This window comes from Meles meles, chromosome 15 (assembly GCF_922984935.1).
Source record: "Meles meles chromosome 15, mMelMel3.1 paternal haplotype, whole genome shotgun sequence".
Lineage (NCBI taxonomy): Eukaryota > Metazoa > Chordata > Mammalia > Carnivora > Mustelidae > Meles > Meles meles.
In genome coordinates, this window is record NC_060080.1 from 58,665,987 (window position 1) to 58,676,380 (window position 10,394).

General features: G+C 38.4%; 1 protein-coding gene across 2 annotated transcripts in view; it reads right to left on the reverse strand.

Annotated features, from left to right (window-relative positions):
- AFTPH (aftiphilin) overlaps window positions 1–7,232 on the reverse strand; it is a 65,209-nt gene extending 57,977 nt beyond the window's left edge. For both annotated transcript variants that reach the window (XM_045979117.1, XM_045979115.1), the window contains exon 1: window positions 6,992–7,232. The gene's annotated coding sequence lies outside the window, so the exon portion shown is untranslated. The remainder of the gene's footprint in view (window positions 1–6,991) is intronic.
- Between the last annotated feature and the right edge of the window lie 3,162 nt (window positions 7,233–10,394).

The following is a 10,394-nucleotide window of genomic DNA, read 5'->3' on the forward strand; positions in this document are numbered from 1 at the left end:
TCTGGTCCTCTTCCAGGGTTCTCTATCTCAGGGAATGGCCCCTCTACCCACCTAGTTACTAAGTCAGAGACACAAGAGCCACCCCTGACAAAGCTCCTCACCTTCACTTATCTTCTAAAGAATTATTTTTATCTCATAAATCTCTCAATTCTAGAATATCTGTATCTTCTTTCACTTCCTATGATTTGTTCTGGTCTAAGATGCCATTAACAGTTAAACAGCCTCTTCCTGACTGGTATTCAATCATATGCAACCCGAGTAATCTTCTAAAAAGCCAATCTGATCACACTGATTCCCTACTTGTGATAAAGATTTAAAAAAAATCTTTATTAAAGATTTTTAAAATCTTTAATATAAAGTCTATATAAGCCATTCCTATCTCACCAGTCACCTCCTCTTTCCTTCCCGTTTTTCCAGGGTCCTCTTTCATTTATTGAAAGGCAAACATTGTTTTGTGCCCCAGGGCCTTTGCACCTACAGTCCCACTGCCTAAAACACTCCCACACATCCTTCAATTCTTAGAGGGAACAAATTTTCAGGTAGATTTCCTAACACCCTCTCCCAAGTCCTGTATTTCATTCAGAACATAAGAACTGCAATAAGTTATAGTCTATAATCAAACACTTATAAATTGAAAGTTGACTGTGCAAATTGTGTATCCTATGAACCACATACCAATAACCTGAAATACAAGAAGCAATTTTAAAAAACTTTACTGCTTTCCATAGTAGTGAATTAATCTTGTATTTCTATTCCATAGATAAAGATAAGTCAGTGTCATGCTCCAGAGCAGCACTGTCCAACTCAAATACAACACGACCCATGTATACAATTTTAACTCTCCCAATAGTCAATTTAAAAAGCAGATAAAATTATATTTTGCTTAATCCAAAGCATCTGAAATATTATTTTAATATATAATCAAACCAAAATAGATACCTTAACATTAGTTTTTGAAATCCGGTGTGTTTTTTAACTTAGAGCACATCTACTTTGGACTGGCTTTATTAAAAGTGTGACATGTGGCTAGTGGTTATTATACTGCACAACATAGCTCCAGAAGATAATATTGTATTTCTTGTACTTAAATAGCTTGCTAACATAATCAGAGTTATTTTAAAAAGAACATGGCATTAAGCAATTTTAACTTCATAACAAATAAGGACACATCTCCTGTTTAAACCATCCAAAAATGTTTAAATTATGCAAATATTCCAAACTCCTGAAAAGCCTAAATCCAAAATAAAAATTCAGGTAAACAGTTTAAAAAGTGCATTTTTACTGATCACCTGAGGAAATTAAAGGAAGATAGGTACTCTCAAACACTGCTTGTAGGTAAATGATTATTTTACTACAACCTCTTGGAAAGCAACTGGTTTTCCCTTTGATTTAGTAACTCCACTTCCAAGACTCAGTCCTATGGAAATAACCAAAAACAAAGATTACAAACTTTTTCACCAAGATAAATATTATTCAAATATACATGTGTATATGACACTCATACCCATGAGGGGAAAAACTGAATGCAATCCAAAATGTTTAGTTATCTCTTTGTAGTGTGATTACTAATATTCCTTTTAACATGTATTATTCCTTTCAATATATACTTATTGAGTGTTACTCTGTGCCAGGCATTAAAACACATGGGTCCCTGTCATCAAGGGCATACCAGTGTTCTTCAGGCTTTTCCAAATTTTCCAAATATTCTATAGTAAACACATTATCCTTTTGTAACTTTAGTAACCAGAAAAATATAATATGGAGTGGATGCTGATTTGGGAAAATCAACTGTAAAGGGACATCCACCTGGGGAAAAACTTGAATATAGCCTTGAATATTAGTTTAGATGAAAATTTTCTGAAATGGTAAGGGAAATTTAGTTGACTAACACAAAACAACCTACAAAACAGTCTGTACGGAAAGACTGCAGTTTGTTAAAAGGGCAATACACACACACACATGCACACACACACATAAATAATGTGGGGAAAGATAGACACTAAACTGTTAACAAGGCCATTTTTTGAATAGCAGGAATGTGATTTTTTCTTCTTTTTTTTTTTGCTTGCAAATTTTCTACAATGCCCTTGTAATTAAAGACTTTCAAAAATTAAAATATATATGAGTGCTGTGAAGTGTGTAAACCTGGCGATTCACAGACCTGTACCCCTGGGGATAAAAATACATTATATGTTTATAAAAAATAAAAAAATTAAAATATATATACACCCACTATTTCTGAGCATCTACTACATACAAAACTGCTAGGTTCCATAAGAGGTAGAAATGAATAAAAGAAGTCACAATCTTAAAGAAAACTGCAACTAGTTAGGAGAAACAACATAAGAGAAAAATAAAGGTAATTTACACAAGCCAGAATATAAACATTAAATGAAGGAAAATGTAGTTACAAAGATTTTAAGAAAAAGATCTTACTTGATTGGGAAGAGGAGAAATGGTGAAAATGAGACAAAGTTTTGTGGAGACAATTTGAAATGAAAAGGATTTTAACTGATAGAGATAATAGCAGGCACTAAAAATAAAGTATGGGGCAAGTGTCAAAGAATAAGTCACATAATAGTTCGGTCAGAATGTAGGTTATATGAAGGAAGTAGGCAGTATGTTGGAAAAGCTGGCTGTGAGGGCCTTGAATTTTCAGAAGGGAGTACCTCTGTAAATTTTTTGAATTTAGCAATGAGGAAATTACCAGAGGTTCCAATTCAAGAAACTGTCCATATCACTGTAACCACCTCCTGATAGAATCCTCCTGCTTCCACTCCTGTACTCCTATAGTCTATTTTTTGTACAGCAGCCAGACAGATTCTTTTTTTTCCCCCAGCCAGATCCTTTCATAACATAGATTATGTCACATCTCTACTCAAAAGCCCTGCAATGGCCTCCCATTTCACACAGTAAAAAGCCAAAGTCATTAAAATTTCTACAAAGCCCTGCAACACTGCCCTCCTACCCTCTAACTCTGTGATCAAGTATACTACTTGCCCCCTTGCAATTCTTTGGATATTCCAGGCATACCTCTGCTTCTACCACTCTTCCCCGTATTCTCCTTACCAACTTCAGGTCTTAGGCTTCCTCTGAGCCCATCATACATAAAACAGCAAGCCCCAACAACAACCACCTCCCGCTCCTGTCTCTAAGACAGAAAGTTTGTAATCCCATACCCCTTCAAATGGACTGCTTTTCTCTGTGATACTTAACATCATCTGCCAGCTCTATATTTTATTTTTTAAATCCCCATACACATACACACATGCACACACACAAATGCAAGAAAATGAAGCTCAGTAAGGGTAATTTTTTCCTTATTTGTTCATTTCAATACCTCCAGCATCTAGAACAGGGCCTCACATATAGCAGCAAGAATGAAAGGAAGAGAATATCATGGTGTTAGGTATTTATTTAGTTGAAATGGTTTATGGCATTTTTAAAGTATTTACATAAATAGAACCTACAGTGAATATATTCTAATTTACTACTTTATTTTCCTCTGGGAACTATTCACGAGAACAGTGCTTATAAATTAAGCTTTGAGCATACAGACAACCTTTAATTTACTAGCAATTTATCTCTGCAAGGTTTACTTTAGTTATTAGAAATAGGGATGGCGGTGACTGAGGAAGAAAGGAGAGAGCATTAAACCCATTTTCCACTTCTCCCAAACTAATGAGCAATGATTCCCTACCTCTCTGCTTCCTCTCCAGCATATAGTTTCTCACTTTTTCCTTTTCCCAGGGAATAGGTCTAACCTAGACCTATGCGTCCCAACCCCAGGGTAAGGCCAGAAATAGAAACCAGGAGTGTGATACAGGGCTATGGAGATGGTTCACAGGAATAAGAGGAGAGCCCAAGGCAAGGGAGATTACGGCATAGGAACCTCGGAAGGGGAACAATTCTTTAAATATTTTCAAGTTAGAACCTCCTTGTATTTTAAAGGGAAGTTAATACAAAGTAACACTTAACTACTTCCCTATCTTCTTTTTAAATACACAGTACTAAAAGACAAAGTGATACTTTACTTTAAAATGAAAAACCTGACCTTTTATTATGATTTCAAGCACACAAGTTCAGAAAAAAAATATAATGAATGATAGAGTACCCACCATCTAGCTGTGTTAAATCTTTTTTTTTTCTTTAAAGATTTTATTTATTTATTTATTTGACAGAGAGAGAGATCACAAGTAGTCAGAGAGGCAGGCAGAGAGAGAGGAGGAAGCAGGCTCCCTGCGGAGCAGAGATTCCCCATGCGGGGCTCGATCCCAGGACCCTGAGATCATGACCTGAGCGGAAGGCAGCAGCCTAATCCACTGAGCCACCCAGGCGCCCCGAGCTGTGCTAAATCTTAATCTTTTACCAAATTGCTTCAAATGTATACTAAAGAGAAAAGCTGTGGTTGAAAAACACAGGCCCTTCCTAGATCCTTTATCCCCCTTCAGTTTTTCAGAAGTAATTTTTATTGTTTGTATTTATCATTCCCATGAATACTTTTGTACTTTTGCTACATATTCCATGATTCCTAGGAAATATATTGTTTAGTTCTGCATGTTTTAAAAACTATATTAAAACTACTTAAATATGATAAACAAAACTATCATATTATATCCTGGTTCTGTTACCAGCTGTTTGACCTTAGGCAAGTTGCTTAACATCTGTGCCTCAGTGTCTTTTCTGAAAAATGGGATACCACCTATGAGTTTATAGGGTTGTTATGAGGATTAAATGAGTTAACATACTCTATATTAATCACTTAGATAAGTATCTCATAGTAAGTACTGTATATCAATGTTACTAATTATCATAAAGTTATAAAAAAGCACCCGTGACTATATTACATACACACTCTGAGAAAAGACTAATTATTGAATTGATAGATACTATAACCCATATAATGACACATTTTTCACAGTGTGTAAAAACTATAAATACTTATGAAGTTCAGGCTGGAAAGATTCACTAGCCTAATTAAAGAGGAACTGAAACTGCTAAGAGAGAACAAAGTCCTTATTTTTTAACTTACAAATTTTAGGTAACATTAAATTACAATATAAACATTTATTTAAATAATTTATGACAGTTAAAAAATATCTAAATACTTAATAGCCTCCTTTTATGAGTTTTGGGGGACAGGGTTAGGAGAGAAGGAGTAATTCCTCAATGAGAAGCTATTCAAAGACTTTAAACTGTTAAGGGAAGCACTTTCGGTCGCACACAAAAATAAAACATTTGGTACTCAAATTTCACTTGTTTTCTGATCTTTTAACTGCAAGTAAAACAAATTAAAATTTTAAACGATGTTTTATAATAGGATTCACCTAGATTACAAAATTTTCATAAAGACAACTGGATTCTGCAAAATTTATTAATGCAGTTATGGACTCAATATCTAATTATGGAGACATTTGATACAGTATTATTTTTATAAGTCTCTAGGTAAAAAATCAGAAAACAGAAAAACAAGTGCCCTATATATTATGTGAATTCTAACGAATTTCTTACAAGAGCTTTTTAAAGATTTTAAAATATATCTATACTTTGAAGATCAATTAACAGATCTAATTGATACACAAAAGAATTCAGTCTGATGAGCATATACTAGGTATTATTTACAGAGCTAAATATTTTATACAAGATCTTTAAATCCATGTGCAATATCTTCATGGACAAAGTTTACAATGCTACCATAGGTACTCTTGTATAGAAACACACTCCCGCAAAGAGTTAAAAATGACTTAATGACTTAACTACCAAAGCCAACATTTAAGCCAGCAAAGCATATAAAAATGTAAATAAACTTCAAATTATATCAATGGAGTAATGCTGAAACATTTGTTTCCCTAGAGTTTGGCATATTTTTCAATGTCTAAAGGTTAACTGAGAGTAACAATTAATGTAACATCAAGGCTCTAACAGTCTACCCCTCCCACCCTCAAAAGAAAAAACAAAACCCAAAAAAACCCAATTCGGAGTATGAGAATGTACTCCGTGGAAGCCAGTGAAGAGGAAAGAAAAGTTCAAAAGTAAAGTGTTACTTTTCTTCTCCTAAAGTGAGAACTCCGATACCGAACCACTGCTTTTGTTTAATTTGCCCCCTTCCCACGTCCCCACTACAATATTTACAAGTATGAGTTGGTCTTTTCCTCGGCCCCCAAAGAGAAGATTCAGTGGGAAACCAAGCTAAAACTTGCATTAATCACTAAGAGAAAAAACCGAGCCACTCTCAGTACTTTCCTAATGGAGAAAAGACCCCTACCACTGTTCACCCTATACTCTTGTCCTTTGCCCAAGCAAGACACACTGCACCTGACAAACTGAAAGCGTAAGAATAATGGTCCAACTTTGCGAACTGGACGCAATCTGGGGAGGAGACAGATTATTTCTTGAGGAGTGCAAGAAAGGAGCAAAAAAGATCCTTTCAGGAAGGGATGCATGAGCTCTGGGGCTCTCCTCTGCCTGTTGGAGGACTCAAAACCCGCTTGCTTCAGAGACCCTTGGAAGCAGCTACACTCCGGTCACAGCCGGCCTCAGGCCTGGGAAAAGCAGAGTGTTTACACCTGTCACGAGGATGGGGGAGGGAAAAAGAGGAAGCCGGAGCAAAGCCCCAAACTTCTCTACAGCTCCCGGGAGGGAGCAGCGGGCCGGAGCTTTGGCAGGTGGAAGCGGAGAGGCAGGGCGAGCCAACGGCGGCCCCGGGGATGAGAACGGCTTACACTTCCCCAGCGGGTGCCCGGGAAGGCAGGGAGGGATCTGTGCGCTTTGGGCGCTGCCGCCGGCGTCCCCGCACCCGCCGCGGAAGAGGGCAGAGCCCAAGTCCGGAGCCCGCAGGCCCGCAGAGCCGGCACCGTTCCCGTCTCCGCAGTCCCAGGTTCCGCGGCAGGCAGGTGCTCCCGGCCCGGGCAAGGGTCCGGCCACTGGGCCGGGCCGGGTCCCAGCACCCTGTTACCCCGCGCGGCCGGGGAAGCGGAGCGGTGGCGCTTACCTGGCTCGTTCGGGGCGGCCGCGATGGGCATGGCTCAGGGGCCCGGGGAGTAACTGGCTCCCCGGGGAAGGACCGGCTAGTCCGACGCGGAGCTGGTGAGAGCGGAAGGCAGGCTGCTGCTCACAGCCCTGTCAGCGAAGCAGCGCCATGGACGCCCACCCGGAGTTTCAGCGCTGTCGCGGGACCCCCATCCCATTACCCTCCGCCCTCTTCCGCCGCCGCCGCCTCCACCTCCTCCTCCGCCGAGACCCCCCGCCCACTCCACACACTCTCCCATCATGCAGCGGGGGAACCGCTGCCGCTGACACGTCACTTCCGGGCGCAGGTGGCTAGGTCGGGGCCGGGCGCTGGTGGGTGCAGGGGGGTTTGGGGGGAGGACACTCCAGGGGAATTAGTGTCACAGAACGCTTACCCGTGCGCAGGCGCGATGGTGCAGCGTGCCGGCCGCCATTTTGGGTGTGGGCAAGCTGCCCTTTTCTTTTACTTCCTTGCGAGTCATCGAGCTGTTGCGCGGAAAGACGTCTTTCCGCGTTCCGCCTCCCGCTGAAGCTGCGCTACAGGCGAGGGACAGGTGCTTTTCAGCCGATTAACGATATCGTTCAGTTAGGACCTAGTTAAGTCTCTTGCTCTCCGAATAAAATTGCCAAGAGTTTGAAATACAGAGCCATATCTTCTCCACCAAAAACCTACCGTAGAGCCTTATCACCTTGCCCTTTTCGCCCCGAAAGACTTTTCCTTCAGTCCGAGTCCCTTCCTCTTTGTAATTAAAACTGACAGAGAGGAAGCTGGTGGTTGATACACAACAAAGAGATTGTTATAAATCAACCCTAAGAGGGAAAGCACTCGCCGAAGACTGACAAATCGGCTTTGAGACCAACAGGGAAAAAAAAAATGAGAATTTTGCTAACAGATGGAGACGGTGGTAATTTTTCATAGATGCTGCGGGAGAATATCCAGTGAAGCTAAAGATATCAAATCAACTTATGCATTTCTCTAGCAGGGGTCATAAAGGATTCTTTTTTCTATCATCAATCTTAAGCAGTCAATCATTTGGGTTTTTATAACCTTTTCCTCTTTTTTTTTTTTAAATCAAATATGTGTTAGAACACCGACCACTGTAAAAATCAGCCTACAAAGGTTTCAGAGATTATTGTTATCGTCCGGTGTGATGAGCCCCGCTGAGCGCTCATTCTGCTCACTTTTGCCAAACCTGCACCAATAATTTGAATAATTTAAAATAGTTCCAAGACAGCAAAGCTCAACAGCTACGCAAAGAAACAAGGACGGAAAACACCCCCTCAGCCACAGAGAAGTGTCCACCCCCTTGAGTGGAGAAATTACACAAATCAGGGGAACGGTAAGGACAAAAGCAGTTCATCACGGTTTATCCCGCCTCTGCAATGTTCTAGACAAATTAACTTGGAGCGCTAAAATAGACCCGCATTTGTCTTTTTACAACTCAATCGCTGCAAGAAATACGGAGACTACATCACTTTAAGTTGGAGTACCAATTGCTTTGTGGTGGTACTGGATTTTTTGTTATTGCTCAGTCTCTAAAGAAAAATCTATATGACTTGTCAAATTCCTATTGTATTTCGCCCCCTGCTGGTGTAGCTTGCGTGCAAGGGTGAAACAAAATATGTATGTATGTCACTATAAATGTGTATTGACCAAGGAAAAAAATACGTGTGTAGAGAACTGGAAATGAATTGACTTTAGGTGAGCACACGCTTGTTTTAATTTGATAGCTCAACTAAACAGAAATATTGGAGTAAGAAGAACATATGATAAAATCCTAAAGCAGATCCCGCACCAAGAAAATGTTTAAATTGAAATAATGAATTTAAACATCAAAACGTTAAAAAGAAAACCTTGCTTTAGGAAAAATATCTCCCTGATCCATACATAACATGATTTATAATGTGATGATTTTTGTCAGATAAATGTAGAAGCCAATTCTATTCACTTAAGGACAGCAATTTAAGAATCAGTGTCCAACTTTGAATATGGAAATTGAGTAGCTATTTGGTCAGATGACATGTGAGTGCAATCAACCAACTTGTAACTGGTAATCTTACACAGGATTTTGAAGACAGCATTCCAAAGCCTACAAAAATGTAGTACAAAATGACAGTTTTTGCTTCTGTTTTTAAGATGATGAACCTGTAGGAAACAATTATCAAAATTCATTGCATTTGGAAAAAAATCATTGCATTTGGATCTAATGATGGTATTATTTTTGTTTATTTTTAAAAATTATGACCATAACTTAATTATCTAAGAATTTGCATCAAGAAAAGAAAAACTAAATGATCATTTATCATTGTGTTGTATTTACTTCTAGTTTTTCCTCCTGTGCAGATTTTTTTTTACAAAGTTGTAATCATAACTTAATAAAATTATGTAAACATCACTTTCCGCTTAATATTATGCTCTAAGGGTTTCCTTCTATTGCTTAAAATTTTATAAAACTTTAATTGTCTGCATAGTATTCAATGGAGTGGACATACTGTGATTTATCCATTATCCTATTAGTAGATATTTTCCATTATTACAAGTAATACTCTAATGAACATTGTGTACATGAGGCTTTGTCCAACTATAGGACTTTTTTCCTCAATATAAAAATGATTGAGCCAAAAAGCTATTAATATTTTATTGGCACTTTTTCATATTATTTTCCAAAGGAATATACCAATTTACAATACCACCAGTAATGTAGGAATGTACCAATTTTACCACCTCCTTACCAGTAGTGGATAATAATTAAAACAAAAAAAAGATGGAATTGTACTTTATAGACTAAAAGTTGAAAGGAGCTTAACTCATATTGTATAAGAAATCAACAAGCATAAAACCCCAGCAATGTGATATTCTGGCAAAGCAATAATATAGACTTGGATTTATAAATAGGTCTATCATCACTATGATTCTGTGTAAATTACTTAATCTCTCTGGACTTCAGTTTTCTTATATATCAAATGAGAGGGTGAAACTAGATCACAGGCTCTCTACACCTTTAGGACAAGTAAATAATATATATATCTCTTGATATATATCTCTTTGAGGATATGGTCAAAGCTTCAGTCCTTTCTGCAGAAAATGCTCATCCCACAGAGGTCCAGATCTCTTAGACCTCCTAAAGCTCATTCACGGAAGAGGGTCTGTGAACCTCAGCTTCAGAAACCCTGCATCAGATGCCTTCCAAGGTCCTTTGCATCTGCACATTTTTCTAGGATTTCATTTTATGATCCAGTAAACACTTTCTGGCTAAGTAATACTTTTTAGTGGACAAATAAGTGATAATACATTCATAGATGGATTACTTTTCAGCACTTAAATAAACTAGGGCTATAGATATCAATATGGTTATATTATAAAAACAAGAGTGAATGAAGCTTCA